This window comes from Schistocerca americana, chromosome 5 (genome assembly GCF_021461395.2).
Source record: "Schistocerca americana isolate TAMUIC-IGC-003095 chromosome 5, iqSchAmer2.1, whole genome shotgun sequence".
NCBI classification, from domain to species: domain Eukaryota; kingdom Metazoa; phylum Arthropoda; class Insecta; order Orthoptera; family Acrididae; genus Schistocerca; species Schistocerca americana.
In genome coordinates, this window is record NC_060123.1 from 125,191,896 (window position 1) to 125,210,746 (window position 18,851).

Sequence of the window (18,851 nt, forward strand, 5' to 3'; positions counted from 1 at the left end):
TGAATGCCTTCTGTGAGGTTCGAACTCACGACCCCTGGTTTACGAGACCAGTGCTCTACCACTGAGCTAAGAAGGCGGCAGCTTAGCGTTTGTGAGCTATCCCCAAATTGTTACTTCATCATACTGAATCTTGCAGCCCTCGACCAGATATCGGACTTGGCACACAGCTGCTGCTGGGGGTGTCCACATTGCCGTTTTCCAAATCTCTTGAATGTTTCGCCCTTACGATCGACGACGAGCGTCGGCCCACCAAAAGTTAGCGGTCTGCACAATCCTGACCTAGTGCACAGCTTGTGGGATAGCGTGGCTCGACTGCGAAATGCGCCTTTCGGCTCCTCTCTCTGGCTACAGTGCGCTGTTGTCCACAGTGGCACTGGCGTTGCCCATGGGGCTTCATGTAAGGCGACTGCACGTCGCTCGGCCAACAGCGGCCTACTGCAGACCGACACTTAAGACACACCAAATACAAATCGACATCGAGAGACAGGCCCTGTCATATGGCACTCGCGACGTATATGCTGAAATTGAATGTAAAGAATACGTCTTTTGTAGCGGGCGTCCCTCTACTGCAGTGTCACACATGACGAATAAAAAGGAAAACAGCAGAACGTCTGTGTAGGGCCATGTTTTTACCTACAGTGTCACTTGGCTGAATGTGTATAAGGCTCTGTGGCATCACTCAAACGCAGCCAAATTGTCACACTAGCTGTGTATCTCTAACAAAGTTGACGTATGCCCTCACCTCGGTGCCGGTTAAAACGATTTCGCCCCCGGGTGGGCTCGAACCACCAACCTTTCGGTTAACAGCCGAACGCGCTAGCCGATTGCGCCACGGAGGCCTTGGCTTTGGCTCCCTTGTGCTCTGTATATCAACGCAATTCGTATACCTTCTGCAGGAATCTCGCAGAATGGTAGCATTTGCTTACGCCTCTTCACATGGATAACGTGCATGCACACTGTAGCGAGGCTCGTAAACGAATGACATCGCCAAGCATGACATTATACTACAAAATGCATACAAACCAATGTTCTGCCTATGCATTCAGAAAACCTCTGAGGCCAGTAGAATACTTGTCATAGGTTGTAGAACATCCCTTTCATTCAGTGTACTGCCATGTGTTAGATGCTGCTCGAGATAGCTCCGCTCCTTGCAGGAAGGTTTAAAAAATGAATGCCTTCTGTGAGGTTCGAACTCACGACCCCTGGTTTACGAGACCAGTGCTCTACCACTGAGCTAAGAAGGCGGCAGCTTAGCGTTTGTGAGCTATCCCCAAATTGTTACTTCATCATACTGAATCTTGCAGCCCTCGACCAGATATCGGACTTGGCACACAGCTGCTGCTGGGGGTGTCCACATTGCCGTTTTCCAAATCTCTTGAATGTTTCGCCCTTACGATCGACGACGAGCGTCGGCCCACCAAAAGTTAGCGGTCTGCACAATCCTGACCTAGTGCACAGCTTGTGGGATAGCGTGGCTCGACTGCGAAATGCGCCTTTCGGCTCCTCTCTCTGGCTACAGTGCGCTGTTGTCCACAGTGGCACTGGCGTTGCCCATGGGGCTTCATGTAAGGCGACTGCACGTCGCTCGGCCAACAGCGGCCTACTGCAGACCGACACTTAAGACACACCAAATACAAATCGACATCGAGAGACAGGCCCTGTCATATGGCACTCGCGACGTATATGCTGAAATTGAATGTAAAGAATACGTCTTTTGTAGCGGGCGTCCCTCTACTGCAGTGTCACACATGACGAATAAAAAGGAAAACAGCAGAACGTCTGTGTAGGGCCATGTTTTTACCTACAGTGTCACTTGGCTGAATGTGTATAAGGCTCTGTGGCATCACTCAAACGCAGCCAAATTGTCACACTAGCTGTGTATCTCTAACAAAGTTGACGTATGCCCTCACCTCGGTGCCGGTTAAAACGATTTCGCCCCCGGGTGGGCTCGAACCACCAACCTTTCGGTTAACAGCCGAACGCGCTAGCCGATTGCGCCACGGAGGCCTTGGCTTTGGCTCCCTTGTGCTCTGTATATCAACGCAATTCGTATACCTTCTGCAGGAATCTCGCAGAATGGTAGCATTTGCTTACGCCTCTTCACATGGATAACGTGCATGCACACTGTAGCGAGGCTCGTAAACGAATGACATCGCCAAGCATGACATTATACTACAAAATGCATACAAACCAATGTTCTGCCTATGCATTCAGAAAACCTCTGAGGCCAGTAGAATACTTGTCATAGGTTGTAGAACATCCCTTTCATTCAGTGTACTGCCATGTGTTAGATGCTGCTCGAGATAGCTCCGCTCCTTGCAGGAAGGTTTAAAAAATGAATGCCTTCTGTGAGGTTCGAACTCACGACCCCTGGTTTACGAGACCAGTGCTCTACCACTGAGCTAAGAAGGCGGCAGCTTAGCGTTTGTGAGCTATCCCCAAATTGTTACTTCATCATACTGAATCTTGCAGCCCTCGACCAGATATCGGACTTGGCACACAGCTGCTGCTGGGGGTGTCCACATTGCCGTTTTCCAAATCTCTTGAATGTTTCGCCCTTACGATCGACGACGAGCGTCGGCCCACCAAAAGTTAGCGGTCTGCACAATCCTGACCTAGTGCACAGCTTGTGGGATAGCGTGGCTCGACTGCGAAATGCGCCTTTCGGCTCCTCTCTCTGGCTACAGTGCGCTGTTGTCCACAGTGGCACTGGCGTTGCCCATGGGGCTTCATGTAAGGCGACTGCACGTCGCTCGGCCAACAGCGGCCTACTGCAGACCGACACTTAAGACACACCAAATACAAATCGACATCGAGAGACAGGCCCTGTCATATGGCACTCGCGACGTATATGCTGAAATTGAATGTAAAGAATACGTCTTTTGTAGCGGGCGTCCCTCTACTGCAGTGTCACACATGACGAATAAAAAGGAAAACAGCAGAACGTCTGTGTAGGGCCATGTTTTTACCTACAGTGTCACTTGGCTGAATGTGTATAAGGCTCTGTGGCATCACTCAAACGCAGCCAAATTGTCACACTAGCTGTGTATCTCTAACAAAGTTGACGTATGCCCTCACCTCGGTGCCGGTTAAAACGATTTCGCCCCCGGGTGGGCTCGAACCACCAACCTTTCGGTTAACAGCCGAACGCGCTAGCCGATTGCGCCACGGAGGCCTTGGCTTTGGCTCCCTTGTGCTCTGTATATCAACGCAATTCGTATACCTTCTGCAGGAATCTCGCAGAATGGTAGCATTTGCTTACGCCTCTTCACATGGATAACGTGCATGCACACTGTAGCGAGGCTCGTAAACGAATGACATCGCCAAGCATGACATTATACTACAAAATGCATACAAACCAATGTTCTGCCTATGCATTCAGAAAACCTCTGAGGCCAGTAGAATACTTGTCATAGGTTGTAGAACATCCCTTTCATTCAGTGTACTGCCATGTGTTAGATGCTGCTCGAGATAGCTCCGCTCCTTGCAGGAAGGTTTAAAAAATGAATGCCTTCTGTGAGGTTCGAACTCACGACCCCTGGTTTACGAGACCAGTGCTCTACCACTGAGCTAAGAAGGCGGCAGCTTAGCGTTTGTGAGCTATCCCCAAATTGTTACTTCATCATACTGAATCTTGCAGCCCTCGACCAGATATCGGACTTGGCACACAGCTGCTGCTGGGGGTGTCCACATTGCCGTTTTCCAAATCTCTTGAATGTTTCGCCCTTACGATCGACGACGAGCGTCGGCCCACCAAAAGTTAGCGGTCTGCACAATCCTGACCTAGTGCACAGCTTGTGGGATAGCGTGGCTCGACTGCGAAATGCGCCTTTCGGCTCCTCTCTCTGGCTACAGTGCGCTGTTGTCCACAGTGGCACTGGCGTTGCCCATGGGGCTTCATGTAAGGCGACTGCACGTCGCTCGGCCAACAGCGGCCTACTGCAGACCGACACTTAAGACACACCAAATACAAATCGACATCGAGAGACAGGCCCTGTCATATGGCACTCGCGACGTATATGCTGAAATTGAATGTAAAGAATACGTCTTTTGTAGCGGGCGTCCCTCTACTGCAGTGTCACACATGACGAATAAAAAGGAAAACAGCAGAACGTCTGTGTAGGGCCATGTTTTTACCTACAGTGTCACTTGGCTGAATGTGTATAAGGCTCTGTGGCATCACTCAAACGCAGCCAAATTGTCACACTAGCTGTGTATCTCTAACAAAGTTGACGTATGCCCTCACCTCGGTGCCGGTTAAAACGATTTCGCCCCCGGGTGGGCTCGAACCACCAACCTTTCGGTTAACAGCCGAACGCGCTAGCCGATTGCGCCACGGAGGCCTTGACTTTGGCTCTCTTGTGCTCTGTATATCAACGCAATTCGTATACCTTCTGCAGGAATCTCGCAGAATGGTAGCATTTGCTTACGCCTCTTCACATGGATAACGTGCATGCACACTGTAGCGAGGCTCGTAAACGAATGACATCGCCAAGCATGACATTATACTACAAAATGCATACAAACCAATGTTCTGCCTATGCATTCAGAAAACCTCTGAGGCCAGTAGAATACTTGTCATAGGTTGTAGAACATCCCTTTCATTCAGTGTACTGCCATGTGTTAGATGCTGCTCGAGATAGCTCCGCTCCTTGCAGGAAGGTTTAAAAAATGAATGCCTTCTGTGAGGTTCGAACTCACGACCCCTGGTTTACGAGACCAGTGCTCTACCACTGAGCTAAGAAGGCGGCAGCTTAGCGTTTGTGAGCTATCCCCAAATTGTTACTTCATCATACTGAATCTTGCAGCCCTCGACCAGATATCGGACTTGGCACACAGCTGCTGCTGGGGGTGTCCACATTGCCGTTTTCCAAATCTCTTGAATGTTTCGCCCTTACGATCGACGACGAGCGTCGGCCCACCAAAAGTTAGCGGTCTGCACAATCCTGACCTAGTGCACAGCTTGTGGGATAGCGTGGCTCGACTGCGAAATGCGCCTTTCGGCTCCTCTCTCTGGCTACAGTGCGCTGTTGTCCACAGTGGCACTGGCGTTGCCCATGGGGCTTCATGTAAGGCGACTGCACGTCGCTCGGCCAACAGCGGCCTACTGCAGACCGACACTTAAGACACACCAAATACAAATCGACATCGAGAGACAGGCCCTGTCATATGGCACTCGCGACGTATATGCTGAAATTGAATGTAAAGAATACGTCTTTTGTAGCGGGCGTCCCTCTACTGCAGTGTCACACATGACGAATAAAAAGGAAAACAGCAGAACGTCTGTGTAGGGCCATGTTTTTACCTACAGTGTCACTTGGCTGAATGTGTATAAGGCTCTGTGGCATCACTCAAACGCAGCCAAATTGTCACACTAGCTGTGTATCTCTAACAAAGTTGACGTATGCCCTCACCTCGGTGCCGGTTAAAACGATTTCGCCCCCGGGTGGGCTCGAACCACCAACCTTTCGGTTAACAGCCGAACGCGCTAGCCGATTGCGCCACGGAGGCCTTGGCTTTGGCTCCCTTGTGCTCTGTATATCAACGCAATTCGTATACCTTCTGCAGGAATCTCGCAGAATGGTAGCATTTGCTTACGCCTCTTCACATGGATAACGTGCATGCACACTGTAGCGAGGCTCGTAAACGAATGACATCGCCAAGCATGACATTATACTACAAAATGCATACAAACCAATGTTCTGCCTATGCATTCAGAAAACCTCTGAGGCCAGTAGAATACTTGTCATAGGTTGTAGAACATCCCTTTCATTCAGTGTACTGCCATGTGTTAGATGCTGCTCGAGATAGCTCCGCTCCTTGCAGGAAGGTTTAAAAAATGAATGCCTTCTGTGAGGTTCGAACTCACGACCCCTGGTTTGCGAGACCAGTGCTCTACCACTGAGCTAAGAAGGCGGCAGCTTAGCGTTTGTGAGCTATCCCCAAATTGTTACTTCATCATACTGAATCTTGCAGCCCTCGACCAGATATCGGACTTGGCACACAGCTGCTGCTGGGGGTGTCCACATTGCCGTTTTCCAAATCTCTTGAATGTTTCGCCCTTACGATCGACGACGAGCGTCGGCCCACCAAAAGTTAGCGGTCTGCACAATCCTGACCTAGTGCACAGCTTGTGGGATAGCGTGGCTCGACTGCGAAATGCGCCTTTCGGCTCCTCTCTCTGGCTACAGTGCGCTGTTGTCCACAGTGGCACTGGCGTTGCCCATGGGGCTTCATGTAAGGCGACTGCACGTCGCTCGGCCAACAGCGGCCTACTGCAGACCGACACTTAAGACACACCAAATACAAATCGACATCGAGAGACAGGCCCTGTCATATGGCACTCGCGACGTATATGCTGAAATTGAATGTAAAGAATACGTCTTTTGTAGCGGGCGTCCCTCTACTGCAGTGTCACACATGACGAATAAAAAGGAAAACAGCAGAACGTCTGTGTAGGGCCATGTTTTTACCTACAGTGTCACTTGGCTGAATGTGTATAAGGCTCTGTGGCATCACTCAAACGCAGCCAAATTGTCACACTAGCTGTGTATCTCTAACAAAGTTGACGTATGCCCTCACCTCGGTGCCGGTTAAAACGATTTCGCCCCCGGGTGGGCTCGAACCACCAACCTTTCGGTTAACAGCCGAACGCGCTAGCCGATTGCGCCACGGAGGCCTTGACTTTGGCTCCCTTGTGCTCTGTATATCAACGCAATTCGTATACCTTCTGCAGGAATCTCGCAGAATGGTAGCATTTGCTTACGCCTCTTCACATGGATAACGTGCATGCACACTGTAGCGAGGCTCGTAAACGAATGACATCGCCAAGCATGACATTATACTACAAAATGCATACAAACCAATGTTCTGCCTATGCATTCAGAAAACCTCTGAGGCCAGTAGAATACTTGTCATAGGTTGTAGAACATCCCTTTCATTCAGTGTACTGCCATGTGTTAGATGCTGCTCGAGATAGCTCCGCTCCTTGCAGGAAGGTTTAAAAAATGAATGCCTTCTGTGAGGTTCGAACTCACGACCCCTGGTTTACGAGACCAGTGCTCTACCACTGAGCTAAGAAGGCGGCAGCTTAGCGTTTGTGAGCTATCCCCAAATTGTTACTTCATCATACTGAATCTTGCAGCCCTCGACCAGATATCGGACTTGGCACACAGCTGCTGCTGGGGGTGTCCACATTGCCGTTTTCCAAATCTCTTGAATGTTTCGCCCTTACGATCGACGACGAGCGTCGGCCCACCAAAAGTTAGCGGTCTGCACAATCCTGACCTAGTGCACAGCTTGTGGGATAGCGTGGCTCGACTGCGAAATGCGCCTTTCGGCTCCTCTCTCTGGCTACAGTGCGCTGTTGTCCACAGTGGCACTGGCGTTGCCCATGGGGCTTCATGTAAGGCGACTGCACGTCGCTCGGCCAACAGCGGCCTACTGCAGACCGACACTTAAGACACACCAAATACAAATCGACATCGAGAGACAGGCCCTGTCATATGGCACTCGCGACGTATATGCTGAAATTGAATGTAAAGAATACGTCTTTTGTAGCGGGCGTCCCTCTACTGCAGTGTCACACATGACGAATAAAAAGGAAAACAGCAGAACGTCTGTGTAGGGCCATGTTTTTACCTACAGTGTCACTTGGCTGAATGTGTATAAGGCTCTGTGGCATCACTCAAACGCAGCCAAATTGTCACACTAGCTGTGTATCTCTAACAAAGTTGACGTATGCCCTCACCTCGGTGCCGGTTAAAACGATTTCGCCCCCGGGTGGGCTCGAACCACCAACCTTTCGGTTAACAGCCGAACGCGCTAGCCGATTGCGCCACGGAGGCCTTGACTTTGGCTCCCTTGTGCTCTGTATATCAACGCAATTCGTATACCTTCTGCAGGAATCTCGCAGAATGGTAGCATTTGCTTACGCCTCTTCACATGGATAACGTGCATGCACACTGTAGCGAGGCTCGTAAACGAATGACATCGCCAAGCATGACATTATACTACAAAATGCATACAAACCAATGTTCTGCCTATGCATTCAGAAAACCTCTGAGGCCAGTAGAATACTTGTCATAGGTTGTAGAACATCCCTTTCATTCAGTGTACTGCCATGTGTTAGATGCTGCTCGAGATAGCTCCGCTCCTTGCAGGAAGGTTTAAAAAATGAATGCCTTCTGTGAGGTTCGAACTCACGACCCCTGGTTTGCGAGACCAGTGCTCTGCCACTGAGCTAAGAAGGCGGCAGCTTAGCGTTTGTGAGCTATCCCCAAATTGTTACTTCATCATACTGAATCTTGCAGCCCTCGACCAGATATCGGACTTGGCACACAGCTGCTGCTGGGGGTGTCCACATTGCCGTTTTCCAAATCTCTTGAATGTTTCGCCCTTACGATCGACGACGAGCGTCGGCCCACCAAAAGTTAGCGGTCTGCACAATCCTGACCTAGTGCACAGCTTGTGGGATAGCGTGGCTCGACTGCGAAATGCGCCTTTCGGCTCCTCTCTCTGGCTACAGTGCGCTGTTGTCCACAGTGGCACTGGCGTTGCCCATGGGGCTTCATGTAAGGCGACTGCACGTCGCTCGGCCAACAGCGGCCTACTGCAGACCGACACTTAAGACACACCAAATACAAATCGACATCGAGAGACAGGCCCTGTCATATGGCACTCGCGACGTATATGCTGAAATTGAATGTAAAGAATACGTCTTTTGTAGCGGGCGTCCCTCTACTGCAGTGTCACACATGACGAATAAAAAGGAAAACAGCAGAACGTCTGTGTAGGGCCATGTTTTTACCTACAGTGTCACTTGGCTGAATGTGTATAAGGCTCTGTGGCATCACTCAAACGCAGCCAAATTGTCACACTAGCTGTGTATCTCTAACAAAGTTGACGTATGCCCTCACCTCAGTGCCGGTTAAAACGATTTCGCCCCCGGGTGGGCTCGAACCACCAACCTTTCGGTTAACAGCCGAACGCGCTAGCCGATTGCGCCACGGAGGCCTTGGCTTTGGCTCCCTTGTGCTCTGTATATCAACGCAATTCGTATACCTTCTGCAGGAATCTCGCAGAATGGTAGCATTTGCTTACGCCTCTTCACATGGATAACGTGCATGCACACTGTAGCGAGGCTCGTAAACGAATGACATCGCCAAGCATGACATTATACTACAAAATGCATACAAACCAATGTTCTGCCTATGCATTCAGAAAACCTCTGAGGCCAGTAGGATACTTGTCATAGGTTGTAGAACATCCCTTTCATTCAGTGTACTGCCATGTGTTAGATGCTGCTCGAGATAGCTCCGCTCCTTGCAGGAAGGTTTAAAAAATGAATGCCTTCTGTGAGGTTCGAACTCACGACCCCTGGTTTACGAGACCAGTGCTCTACCACTGAGCTAAGAAGGCGGCAGCTTACCGTTTGTGAGCTATCCCCAAATTGTTACTTCATCATACTGAATCTTGCAGCCCTCGACCAGATATCGGACTTGGCACACAGCTGCTGCTGGGGGTGTCCACATTGCCGTTTTCCAAATCTCTTGAATGTTTCGCCCTTACGATCGACGACGAGCGTCGGCCCACCAAAAGTTAGCGGTCTGCACAATCCTGACCTAGTGCACAGCTTGTGGGATAGCGTGGCTCGACTGCGAAATGCGCCTTTCGGCTCCTCTCTCTGGCTACAGTGCGCTGTTGTCCACAGTGGCACTGGCGTTGCCCATGGGGCTTCATGTAAGGCGACTGCACGTCGCTCGGCCAACAGCGGCCTACTGCAGACCGACACTTAAGACACACCAAATACAAATCGACATCGAGAGACAGGCCCTGTCATATGGCACTCGCGACGTATATGCTGAAATTGAATGTAAAGAATACGTCTTTTGTAGCGGGCGTCCCTCTACTGCAGTGTCACACATGACGAATAAAAAGGAAAACAGCAGAACGTCTGTGTAGGGCCATGTTTTTACCTACAGTGTCACTTGGCTGAATGTGTATAAGGCTCTGTGGCATCACTCAAACGCAGCCAAATTGTCACACTAGCTGTGTATCTCTAACAAAGTTGACGTATGCCCTCACCTCGGTGCCGGTTAAAACGATTTCGCCCCCGGGTGGGCTCGAACCACCAACCTTTCGGTTAACAGCCGAACGCGCTAGCCGATTGCGCCACGGAGGCCTTGGCTTTGGCTCCCTTGTGCTCTGTATATCAACGCAATTCGTATACCTTCTGCAGGAATCTCGCAGAATGGTAGCATTTGCTTACGCCTCTTCACATGGATAACGTGCATGCACACTGTAGCGAGGCTCGTAAACGAATGACATCGCCAAGCATGACATTATACTACAAAATGCATACAAACCAATGTTCTGCCTATGCATTCAGAAAACCTCTGAGGCCAGTAGAATACTTGTCATAGGTTGTAGAACATCCCTTTCATTCAGTGTACTGCCATGTGTTAGATGCTGCTCGAGATAGCTCCGCTCCTTGCAGGAAGGTTTAAAAAATGAATGCCTTCTGTGAGGTTCGAACTCACGACCCCTGGTTTACGAGACCAGTGCTCTACCACTGAGCTAAGAAGGCGGCAGCTTAGCGTTTGTGAGCTATCCCCAAATTGTTACTTCATCATACTGAATCTTGCAGCCCTCGACCAGATATCGGACTTGGCACACAGCTGCTGCTGGGGGTGTCCACATTGCCGTTTTCCAAATCTCTTGAATGTTTCGCCCTTACAATCGACGACGAGCGTCGGCCCACCAAAAGTTAGCGGTCTGCACAATCCTGACCTAGTGCACAGCTTGTGGGATAGCGTGGCTCGACTGCGAAATGCGCCTTTCGGCTCCTCTCTCTGGCTACAGTGCGCTGTTGTCCACAGTGGCACTGGCGTTGCCCATGGGGCTTCATGTAAGGCGACTGCACGTCGCTCGGCCAACAGCGGCCTACTGCAGACCGACACTTAAGACACACCAAATACAAATCGACATCGAGAGACAGGCCCTGTCATATGGCACTCGCGACGTATATGCTGAAATTGAATGTAAAGAATACGTCTTTTGTAGCGGGCGTCCCTCTACTGCAGTGTCACACATGACGAATAAAAAGGAAAACAGCAGAACGTCTGTGTAGGGCCATGTTTTTACCTACAGTGTCACTTGGCTGAATGTGTATAAGGCTCTGTGGCATCACTCAAACGCAGCCAAATTGTCACACTAGCTGTGTATCTCTAACAAAGTTGACGTATGCCCTCACCTCGGTGCCGGTTAAAACGATTTCGCCCCCGGGTGGGCTCGAACCACCAACCTTTCGGTTAACAGCCGAACGCGCTAGCCGAGTGCGCCACGGAGGCCTTGCCTTTGGCTCCCTTGTGCTCTGTATATCAACGCAATTCGTATACCTTCTGCAGGAATCTCGCAGAATGGTAGCATTTGCTTACGCCTCTTCACATGGATAACGTGCATGCACACTGTAGCGAGGCTCGTAAACGAATGACATCGCCAAGCATGACATTATACTACAAAATGCATACAAACCAATGTTCTGCCTATGCATTCAGAAAACCTCTGAGGCCAGTAGAATACTTGTCATAGGTTGTAGAACATCCCTTTCATTCAGTGTACTGCCATGTGTTAGATGCTGCTCGAGATAGCTCCGCTCCTTGCAGGAAGGTTTAAAAAATGAATGCCTTCTGTGAGGTTCGAACTCACGACCCCTGGTTTACGAGACCAGTGCTCTACCACTGAGCTAAGAAGGCGGCAGCTTAGCGTTTGTGAGCTATCCCCAAATTGTTACTTCATCATACTGAATCTTGCAGCCCTCGACCAGATATCGGATTTGGCACACAGCTGCTGCTGGGGGTGTCCACATTGCCGTTTTCCAAATCTCTTGAATGTTTCGCCCTTACGATCGACGACGAGCGTCGGCCCACCAAAAGTTAGCGGTCTGCACAATCCTGACCTAGTGCACAGCTTGTGGGATAGCGTGGCTCGACTGCGAAATGCGCCTTTCGGCTCCTCTCTCTGGCTACAGTGCGCTGTTGTCCACAGTGGCACTGGCGTTGCCCATGGGGCTTCATGTAAGGCGACTGCACGTCGCTCGGCCAACAGCGGCCTACTGCAGACCGACACTTAAGACACACCAAATACAAATCGACATCGAGAGACAGGCCCTGTCATATGGCACTCGCGACGTATATGCTGAAATTGAATGTAAAGAATACGTCTTTTGTAGCGGGCGTCCCTCTACTGCAGTGTCACACATGACGAATAAAAAGGAAAACAGCAGAACGTCTGTGTAGGGCCATGTTTTTACCTACAGTGTCACTTGGCTGAATGTGTATAAGGCTCTGTGGCATCACTCAAACGCAGCCAAATTGTCACACTAGCTGTGTATCTCTAACAAAGTTGACGTATGCCCTCACCTCGGTGCCGGTTAAAACGATTTCGCCCCCGGGTGGGCTCGAACCACCAACCTTTCGGTTAACAGCCGAACGCGCTAGCCGAGTGCGCCACGGAGGCCTTGACTTTGGCTCCCTTGTGCTCTGTATATCAACGCAATTCGTATACCTTCTGCAGGAATCTCGCAGAATGGTAGCATTTGCTTACGCCTCTTCACATGGATAACGTGCATGCACACTGTAGCGAGGCTCGTAAACGAATGACATCGCCAAGCATGACATTATACTACAAAATGCATACAAACCAATGTTCTGCCTATGCATTCAGAAAACCTCTGAGGCCAGTAGAATACTTGTCATAGGTTGTAGAACATCCCTTTCATTCAGTGTACTGCCATGTGTTAGATGCTGCTCGAGATAGCTCCGCTCCTTGCAGGAAGGTTTAAAAAATGAATGCCTTCTGTGAGGTTCGAACTCACGACCCCTGGTTTACGAGACCAGTGCTCTACCACTGAGCTAAGAAGGCGGCAGCTTAGCGTTTGTGAGCTATCCCCAAATTGTTACTTCATCATACTGAATCTTGCAGCCCTCGACCAGATATCGGACTTGGCACACAGCTGCTGCTGGGGGTGTCCACATTGCCGTTTTCCAAATCTCTTGAATGTTTCGCCCTTACGATCGACGACGAGCGTCGGCCCACCAAAAGTTAGCGGTCTGCACAATCCTGACTGCACGTCGCTCGGCCAACAGCGGCCTACTGCAGACCGACACTTAAGACACACCAAATACAAATCGACATCGAGAGACAGGCCCTGTCATATGGCACTCGCGACGTATATGCTGAAATTGAATGTAAAGAATACGTCTTTTGTAGCGGGCGTCCCTCTACTGCAGTGTCACACATGACGAATAAAAAGGAAAACAGCAGAACGTCTGTGTAGGGCCATGTTTTTACCTACAGTGTCACTTGGCTGAATGTGTATAAGGCTCTGTGGCATCACTCAAACGCAGCCAAATTGTCACACTAGCTGTGTATCTCTAACAAAGTTGACGTATGCCCTCACCTCGGTGCCGGTTAAAACGATTTCGCCCCCGGGTGGGCTCGAAACACCAACCTTTCGGTTAACAGCCGAACGCGCTAGCCGAGTGCGCCACGGAGGCCTTGACTTTGGCTCCCTTGTGCTCTGTATATCAACGCAATTCGTATACCTTCTGCAGGAATCTCGCAGAATGGTAGCATTTGCTTACGCCTCTTCACATGGATAACGTGCATGCACACTGTAGCGAGGCTCGTAAACGAATGACATCGCCAAGCATGACATTATACTACAAAATGCATACAAACCAATGTTCTGCCTATGCATTCAGAAAACCTCTGAGGCCAGTAGAATACTTGTCATAGGTTGTAGAACATCCCTTTCATTCAGTGTACTGCCATGTGTTAGATGCTGCTCGAGATAGCTCCGCTCCTTGCAGGAAGGTTTAAAAAATGAATGCCTTCTGTGAGGTTCGAACTCACGACCCCTGGTTTACGAGACCAGTGCTCTACCACTGAGCTAAGAAGGCGGCAGCTTAGCGTTTGTGAGCTATCCCCAAATTGTTACTTCATCATACTGAATCTTGCAGCCCTCGACCAGATATCGGACTTGGCACACAGCTGCTGCTGGGGGTGTCCACATTGCCGTTTTCCAAATCTCTTGAATGTTTCGCCCTTACGATCGACGACGAGCGTCGGCCCACCAAAAGTTAGCGGTCTGCACAATCCTGACCTAGTGCACAGCTTGTGGGATAGCGTGGCTCGACTGCGAAATGCGCCTTTCGGCTCCTCTCTCTGGCTACAGTGCGCTGTTGTCCACAGTGGCACTGGCGTTGCCCACGGGGCTTCATGTAAGGCGACTGCACGTCGCTCGGCCAACAGCGGCCTACTGCAGACCGACACTTAAGACACACCAAATACAAATCGACATCGAGAGACAGGCCCTGTCATATGGCACTCGCGACGTATATGCTGAAATTGAATGTAAAGAATACGTCTTTTGTAGCGGGCGTCCCTCTACTGCAGTGTCACACATGACGAATAAAAAGGAAAACAGCAGAACGTCTGTGTAGGGCCATGTTTTTACCTACAGTGTCACTTGGCTGAATGTGTATAAGGCTCTGTGGCATCACTCAAACGCAGCCAAATTGTCACACTAGCTGTGTATCTCTAACAAAGTTGACGTATGCCCTCACCTCGGTGCCGGTTAAAACGATTTCGCCCCCGGGTGGGCTCGAACCACCAACCTTTCGGTTAACAGCCGAACGCGCTAGCCGAGTGCGCCACGGAGGCCTTGACTTTGGCTCCCTTGTGCTCTGTATATCAACGCAATTCGTATACCTTCTGCAGGAATCTCGCAGAATGGTAGCATTTGCTTACGCCTCTTCACATGGATAACGTGCATGCACACTGTAGCGGGGCTCGTAAACGAATGACATCGCCAAGCATGACATTATACTACAAAATGCATACAAACCAATGTTCTGCCTATGCATTCAGAAAACCTCTGAGGCCAGTAGGATACTTGTCATAGGTTGTAGAACATCCCTTTCATTCAGTGTACTGCCATGTGTTAGATGCTGCTCGAGATAGCTCCGCTCCTTGCAGGAAGGTTTAAAAAATGAATGCCTTCTGTGAGGTTCGAACTCACGACCCCTGGTTTACGAGACCAGTGCTCTACCACTGAGCTAAGAAGGCGGCAGCTTAGCGTTTGTGAGCTATCCCCAAATTGTTACTTCATCATACTGAATCTTGCAGCCCTCGACCAGATATCGGACTTGGCACACAGCTGCTGCTGGGGGTGTCCACATTGCCGTTTTCCAAATCTCTTGAATGTTTCGCCCTTACGATCGACGACGAGCGTCGGCCCACCAAAAGTTAGCGGTCTGCACAATCCTGACTGCACGTCGCTCGGCCAACAGCGGCCTACTGCAGACCGACACTTAAGACACACCAAATACAAATCGACATCGAGAGACAGGCCCTGTCATATGGCACTCGCGACGTATATGCTGAAATTGAATGTAAAGAATACGTCTTTTGTAGCGGGCGTCCCTCTACTGCAGTGTCACACATGACGAATAAAAAGGAAAACAGCAGAACGTCTGTGTAGGGCCATGTTTTTACCTACAGTGTCACTTGGCTGAATGTGTATAAGGCTCTGTGGCATCACTCAAACGCAGCCAAATTGTCACACTAGCTGTGTATCTCTAACAAAGTTGACATATGCCCTCACCTCGGTGCCGGTTACAACGATTTCGCCCCCGGGTGGGCTCGAAACACCAACCTTTCGGTTAACAGCCGAACGCGCTAGCCGAGTGCGCCACGGAGGCCTTGACTTTGGCTCCCTTGTGCTCTGTATATCAACGCAATTCGTATACCTTCTGCAGGAATCTCGCAGAATGGTAGCATTTGCTTACGCCTCTTCACATGGATAACGTGCATGCACACTGTAGCGAGGCTCGTAAACGAATGACATCGCCAAGCATGACATTATACTACAAAATGCATACAAACCAATGTTCTGCCTATGCATTCAGAAAACCTCTGAGGCCAGTAGAATACTTGTCATAGGTTGTAGAACATCCCTTTCATTCAGTGTACTGCCATGTGTTAGATGCTGCTCGAGATAGCTCCGCTCCTTGCAGGAAGGTTTAAAAAATGAATGCCTTCTGTGAGGTTCGAACTCACGACCCCTGGTTTACGAGACCAGTGCTCTACCACTGAGCTAAGAAGGCGGCAGCTTAGCGTTTGTGAGCTATCCCCAAATTGTTACTTCATCATACTGAATCTTGCAGCCCTCGACCAGATATCGGATTTGGCACACAGCTGCTGCTGGGGGTGTCCACATTGCCGTTTTCCAAATCTCTTGAATGTTTCGCCCTTACGATCGACGACGAGCGTCGGCCCACCAAAAGTTAGCGGTCTGCACAATCCTGACCTAGTGCACAGCTTGTGGGATAGCGTGGCTCGACTGCGAAATGCGCCTTTCGGCTCCTCTCTCTGGCTACAGTGCGCTGTTGTCCACAGTGGCACTGGCGTTGCCCATGGGGCTTCATGTAAGGCGACTGCACGTCGCTCGGCCAACAGCGGCCTACTGCAGACCGACACTTAAGACACACCAAATACAAATCGACATCGAGAGACAGGCCCTGTCATATGGCACTCGCGACGTATATGCTGAAATTGAATGTAAAGAATACGTCTTTTGTAGCGGGCGTCCCTCTACTGCAGTGTCACACATGACGAATAAAAAGGAAAACAGCAGAACGTCTGTGTAGGGCCATGTTTTTACCTACAGTGTCACTTGGCTGAATGTGTATAAGGCTCTGTGGCATCACTCAAACGCAGCCAAATTGTCACACTAGCTGTGTATCTCTAACAAAGTTGACGTATGCCCTCACCTCGGTGCCGGTTAAAACGATTTCGCCCCCGGGTGGGCTCGAACCACCAACCTTTCGGTTAACAGCCGAACGCGCTAGCCGATTGCGCCACGGAGGCCTTGCCTTTGGCTCCCTTGTGCTCTGTATATCAACGCAATTCGTATACCTTCTGCAGGAATCTCGCAGAATGGTAGCATTTGCTTACGCCTCTTCACATGGATAACGTGCATGCACACTGTAGCGAGGCTCGTAAACGAGTGACATCGCCAAGCATGACATTATACTACAAAATGCATACAAACCAATTTTCTGCCTATGCATTCAGAAAACCTCTGAGGCCAGTAGGATACTTGTCATAGGTTGTAGAACATCCCTTTCATTCAGTGTACTGCCATGTGTTAGATGCTGCTCGAGATAGCTCCGCTCCTTGCAGGAAGGTTTAAAAAATGAATGCCTTCTGTGAGGTTCGAACTCACGACCCCTGGTTTACGAGACCAGTGCTCTACCACTGAGCTAAGAAGGCGGCAGCTTAGCGTTTGTGAGCTATCCCCAAATTGTTACTTCATCATACTGAATCTTGCAGCCCTCGACCAGATATCGGACTTGGCACACAGCTGCTGCTGGGGGTGTCCACATTGCCGTTTTCCAAATCTCTTGAATGTTTCGCCCTTACGATCGACGACGAGCGTCGGCCCACCAAAAGTTAGCGGTCTGCACAATCCTGACCTAGTGCACAGCTTGTGGGATAGCGTGGCTCGACTGCGAAATGCGCCTTTCGGCTCCTCTTTCTGGCTACAGTGCGCTGTTGTCCACAGTGGCACTGGCGTTGCCCATGGGGCTTCATGTAAGGCGACTGCACGTCGCTCGGCCAACAGCGGCCTACTGCAGACCGACACTTAAGACACACCAAATACAAATCGACATCGAGAGACAGGCCCTGTCATATGGCACTCGCGACGTATATGCTGAAATTGAATGTAAAGAATACGTCTTTTGTAGCGGGCGTCCCTCTACTGCAGTGTCACACATGACGAATAAAAAGGAAAACAGCAGAACGTCTGTGTAGGGCCATGTTTTTACCTACAGTGTCACTTGGCTGAATGTGTATAAGGCTCTGTGGCATCACTCAAACGCAGCCAAATTGTCACACTAGCTGTGTATCTCTAACAAAGTTGACGTATGCCCTCACCTCGGTGCCGGTTAAAACGATTTCGCCCCCGGGTGGGCTCGAACCACCAACCTTTCGGTTAACAGCCGAACGCGCTAGCCGAGTGCGCCACGGAGGCCTTGACTTTGGCTCCCTTGTGCTCTGTATATCAACGCAATTCGTATACCTTCTGCAGGAATCTCGCAGAATGGTAGCATTTGCTTACGCCTCTTCACATGGATAACGTGCATGCACACTGTAGCGAGGCTCGTAAACGAATGACATCGCCAAGCATGACATTATACTACAAAATGCATACAAACCAATGTTCTGCCTATGCATTCAGAAAACCTCTGAGGCCAGTAGAATACTTGTCATAGGTTGTAGAACATCCCTTTCATTCAGTGTACTGCCATGTGTTAGATGCTGCTCGAGATAGCTCCGCTCCTTGCAGGAAGGTTTAAAAAATGAATGCCTTCTGTGAGGTTCGAACTCACGACCCCTGGTTTACGAGACCAGTGCTCTACCACTGAGCTAAGAAGGCGGCAGCTTAGCGTTTGTGAGCTATCCCCAAATTGTTACTTCATCATACTGAATCTTGCAGCCCTCGACCAGATATCGGACTTGGCACACAGCTGCTGCTGGGGGTGTCCACATTGCCGTTTTCCAAATCTCTTGAATGTTTCGCCCTTACGATCGACGACGAGCGTCGGCCCACCAAAAGTTAGCGGTCTGCACAATCCTGACCTAGTGCACAGCTTGTGGGATAGCGTGGCTCGACTGCGAAATGCGCCTTTCGGCTCCTCTCTCTGGCTACAGTGCGCTGTTGTCCACAGTGGCACTGGCGTTGCCCATGGGGCTTCATGTAAGGCGACTGCACGTCGCTC

The 18,851-nt window shown here is 50.2% G+C and overlaps 33 non-coding genes across 33 annotated transcripts; all 33 read right to left on the reverse strand.

Annotated features, from left to right (window-relative positions):
* Positions 1-4: 4 nt before the first annotated feature.
* Trnat-cgu lies at positions 5-76 on the reverse strand. Its single transcript has one exon. It is a non-coding gene; the product is annotated as a tRNA-Thr (tRNA).
* A 689-nt stretch (positions 77-765) lies between these two features.
* On the reverse strand, positions 766-839 carry Trnan-guu. The gene has a single exon. It is a non-coding gene; the product is annotated as a tRNA-Asn (tRNA).
* Positions 840-1,172: 333 nt separating this feature from the next.
* On the reverse strand, positions 1,173-1,244 carry Trnat-cgu. The gene has a single exon. It is a non-coding gene; the product is annotated as a tRNA-Thr (tRNA).
* A 689-nt stretch (positions 1,245-1,933) lies between these two features.
* On the reverse strand, positions 1,934-2,007 carry Trnan-guu. The gene has a single exon. It is a non-coding gene; the product is annotated as a tRNA-Asn (tRNA).
* Positions 2,008-2,340: 333 nt separating this feature from the next.
* On the reverse strand, positions 2,341-2,412 carry Trnat-cgu. The gene has a single exon. It is a non-coding gene; the product is annotated as a tRNA-Thr (tRNA).
* Positions 2,413-3,101: 689 nt separating this feature from the next.
* Positions 3,102-3,175, reverse strand: Trnan-guu. The gene has a single exon. It is a non-coding gene; the product is annotated as a tRNA-Asn (tRNA).
* Positions 3,176-3,508: 333 nt separating this feature from the next.
* On the reverse strand, positions 3,509-3,580 carry Trnat-cgu. Its single transcript has one exon. It is a non-coding gene; the product is annotated as a tRNA-Thr (tRNA).
* Positions 3,581-4,269: 689 nt separating this feature from the next.
* Trnan-guu lies at positions 4,270-4,343 on the reverse strand. The gene has a single exon. It is a non-coding gene; the product is annotated as a tRNA-Asn (tRNA).
* A 333-nt stretch (positions 4,344-4,676) lies between these two features.
* Positions 4,677-4,748, reverse strand: Trnat-cgu. Its single transcript has one exon. It is a non-coding gene; the product is annotated as a tRNA-Thr (tRNA).
* A 689-nt stretch (positions 4,749-5,437) lies between these two features.
* Trnan-guu lies at positions 5,438-5,511 on the reverse strand. The gene has a single exon. It is a non-coding gene; the product is annotated as a tRNA-Asn (tRNA).
* A 333-nt stretch (positions 5,512-5,844) lies between these two features.
* Trnaa-cgc lies at positions 5,845-5,916 on the reverse strand. Its single transcript has one exon. It is a non-coding gene; the product is annotated as a tRNA-Ala (tRNA).
* Positions 5,917-6,605: 689 nt separating this feature from the next.
* Positions 6,606-6,679, reverse strand: Trnan-guu. The gene has a single exon. It is a non-coding gene; the product is annotated as a tRNA-Asn (tRNA).
* Positions 6,680-7,012: 333 nt separating this feature from the next.
* Trnat-cgu lies at positions 7,013-7,084 on the reverse strand. Its single transcript has one exon. It is a non-coding gene; the product is annotated as a tRNA-Thr (tRNA).
* Positions 7,085-7,773: 689 nt separating this feature from the next.
* On the reverse strand, positions 7,774-7,847 carry Trnan-guu. Its single transcript has one exon. It is a non-coding gene; the product is annotated as a tRNA-Asn (tRNA).
* A 333-nt stretch (positions 7,848-8,180) lies between these two features.
* On the reverse strand, positions 8,181-8,252 carry Trnaa-cgc. Its single transcript has one exon. It is a non-coding gene; the product is annotated as a tRNA-Ala (tRNA).
* A 689-nt stretch (positions 8,253-8,941) lies between these two features.
* Trnan-guu lies at positions 8,942-9,015 on the reverse strand. The gene has a single exon. It is a non-coding gene; the product is annotated as a tRNA-Asn (tRNA).
* A 333-nt stretch (positions 9,016-9,348) lies between these two features.
* On the reverse strand, positions 9,349-9,420 carry Trnat-cgu. Its single transcript has one exon. It is a non-coding gene; the product is annotated as a tRNA-Thr (tRNA).
* Positions 9,421-10,109: 689 nt separating this feature from the next.
* Positions 10,110-10,183, reverse strand: Trnan-guu. Its single transcript has one exon. It is a non-coding gene; the product is annotated as a tRNA-Asn (tRNA).
* Positions 10,184-10,516: 333 nt separating this feature from the next.
* On the reverse strand, positions 10,517-10,588 carry Trnat-cgu. The gene has a single exon. It is a non-coding gene; the product is annotated as a tRNA-Thr (tRNA).
* Positions 10,589-11,277: 689 nt separating this feature from the next.
* On the reverse strand, positions 11,278-11,351 carry Trnan-guu. Its single transcript has one exon. It is a non-coding gene; the product is annotated as a tRNA-Asn (tRNA).
* Positions 11,352-11,684: 333 nt separating this feature from the next.
* Positions 11,685-11,756, reverse strand: Trnat-cgu. The gene has a single exon. It is a non-coding gene; the product is annotated as a tRNA-Thr (tRNA).
* A 689-nt stretch (positions 11,757-12,445) lies between these two features.
* Trnan-guu lies at positions 12,446-12,519 on the reverse strand. Its single transcript has one exon. It is a non-coding gene; the product is annotated as a tRNA-Asn (tRNA).
* A 333-nt stretch (positions 12,520-12,852) lies between these two features.
* Trnat-cgu lies at positions 12,853-12,924 on the reverse strand. Its single transcript has one exon. It is a non-coding gene; the product is annotated as a tRNA-Thr (tRNA).
* Positions 12,925-13,485: 561 nt separating this feature from the next.
* Positions 13,486-13,559, reverse strand: Trnan-guu. The gene has a single exon. It is a non-coding gene; the product is annotated as a tRNA-Asn (tRNA).
* Positions 13,560-13,892: 333 nt separating this feature from the next.
* Trnat-cgu lies at positions 13,893-13,964 on the reverse strand. The gene has a single exon. It is a non-coding gene; the product is annotated as a tRNA-Thr (tRNA).
* Positions 13,965-14,653: 689 nt separating this feature from the next.
* Trnan-guu lies at positions 14,654-14,727 on the reverse strand. Its single transcript has one exon. It is a non-coding gene; the product is annotated as a tRNA-Asn (tRNA).
* Positions 14,728-15,060: 333 nt separating this feature from the next.
* Trnat-cgu lies at positions 15,061-15,132 on the reverse strand. Its single transcript has one exon. It is a non-coding gene; the product is annotated as a tRNA-Thr (tRNA).
* A 561-nt stretch (positions 15,133-15,693) lies between these two features.
* Positions 15,694-15,767, reverse strand: Trnan-guu. The gene has a single exon. It is a non-coding gene; the product is annotated as a tRNA-Asn (tRNA).
* A 333-nt stretch (positions 15,768-16,100) lies between these two features.
* Positions 16,101-16,172, reverse strand: Trnat-cgu. The gene has a single exon. It is a non-coding gene; the product is annotated as a tRNA-Thr (tRNA).
* Positions 16,173-16,861: 689 nt separating this feature from the next.
* Trnan-guu lies at positions 16,862-16,935 on the reverse strand. The gene has a single exon. It is a non-coding gene; the product is annotated as a tRNA-Asn (tRNA).
* A 333-nt stretch (positions 16,936-17,268) lies between these two features.
* On the reverse strand, positions 17,269-17,340 carry Trnat-cgu. Its single transcript has one exon. It is a non-coding gene; the product is annotated as a tRNA-Thr (tRNA).
* A 689-nt stretch (positions 17,341-18,029) lies between these two features.
* On the reverse strand, positions 18,030-18,103 carry Trnan-guu. The gene has a single exon. It is a non-coding gene; the product is annotated as a tRNA-Asn (tRNA).
* A 333-nt stretch (positions 18,104-18,436) lies between these two features.
* Trnat-cgu lies at positions 18,437-18,508 on the reverse strand. The gene has a single exon. It is a non-coding gene; the product is annotated as a tRNA-Thr (tRNA).
* Positions 18,509-18,851: the final 343 nt, after the last annotated feature.